Below are 1625 nucleotides of genomic sequence, written 5' to 3'. Positions count from 1 at the left end.
TTAACTAGATTCTAAATATTGACACAGTGAATCATTGGCACTAGCCAGGGCAGCATTCAAGTCATTCAACAGTTTTGCACTACTCATCATACTCATGTGTCTGATTCTAAAGTATCATGAGACAATGTTTTATTGAGAAACACATTTTTATCTGCCATAGTTCTGAATTGTGGCCAGGGAATACTCAGCACAATGTTTCACCTGCAACTTATGAACTAAACATTTTTAAAACAATTTCAATCTTGAATGTAATCCACGTGAATGGAATTACTAAAGGAACACCCAACTCAAACAGACTATTTCTATTACAGGATGGTGGTATTTCACTGGACATGGAAAAGGGAGGTATAGCATTCAGTATTATTTCTAACGTATACATTATCAATGAATACTGGAACGATAGAGACCGCTTCCCAGGGGTTCACGATTCAGGACAAGCAAAGAAAAAAGAAAAAAGGTTGTGAGGAGAGAAATGATATTATTATGGTCTGTATGGTCATGAGAACATTAAACACAACTCTGACATCCACACAAGACTGAGCGGGAGAGAACATGACTTGGCCAAAGAGTTTCTCCTGACCCAGGTACTTGACCAGGAAGTACACCGGTAGGGCTACTTTTTATACCCTAGATATTCCCTGAATCCCAAATAAACCCCTGGTCCCTACCTCTTATTCACTTGTGCAAACTTAAGAGGATATAGGTAAGAGCAATTGGCAATTTTCCTATCCAATCCTCTCAGATCTACACAAGTGCCAAGTGGTCGAGTTGAGTTTTAGGATATAACATGGTCAGGAAAAACTAGAGGCTCTAAGCATTACCGTTCGGTTTCTTGGACCCAGATTGAGTCTACTCCTGAACTAAAAAGCACTTCTGAGGTAGATTCTCCATTAAGTGTGCCTTTCTAATTCAGGAGTAGGCTTAATCTGGGTCTGGGAAACTACATTCACCGATGAGAATAATCTTAAAGCAGTGTTCATTGTTTGAAGAATGTGACACAGATCTACTGTAACTCTACTTAACACCGAAGAGTGTCGAGACGTGGTCCACACACCCTGAGACCTGCCCGATATGTGACAGTTTGTAGATTATTTAAGGCATGGTTGAGTTTGGGGACCATCGGGGGCCCTTCGCGCGCTAACATAGGACGTCTGGTGACAAAGCAGGGTCGTCGCTTTCGTCTAGTTTACCAGCCCACATTCAACCTAGGTAGTTGAAATTGGAATCTGTATAAAAAAGGACACGGATGAGGAGAGACATACAGAGAACGAAATTACACATGGTTCGATTCATTAGAGTGATTGGTTGATTGTCACTTCTTATCCTTGTAGTACAGACCTCTTCCAGTCTCTGTTTTGGGAGCATATTACAGTACCTGGCATCCCACATCATTTCCAGAAATATCCTGGTTCAAACACATTCAAACTCCGGTACAATGCGTATAAGAAATAAATAAATGCATATTTCAACACAAAAAACTGTTCCATCAGTCTTTTCTATGATCCAGTCAGTGGAAACTATGGAAATATAGTCTATGGTGCCCACTCTATACGTTGTGCAGCTCAAAAGACACCTCCTAGTATTCCCCATGCACTGCATTACCTCTTGACCAGAGGCCTATGAAG

Source organism: Oncorhynchus mykiss, chromosome 27 (genome assembly GCF_013265735.2).
Source record: "Oncorhynchus mykiss isolate Arlee chromosome 27, USDA_OmykA_1.1, whole genome shotgun sequence".
NCBI classification, from domain to species: domain Eukaryota; kingdom Metazoa; phylum Chordata; class Actinopteri; order Salmoniformes; family Salmonidae; genus Oncorhynchus; species Oncorhynchus mykiss.
The sequence above is the reverse complement of the archived record's forward strand: the minus strand, read 5'-3'. Positions refer to the sequence as shown.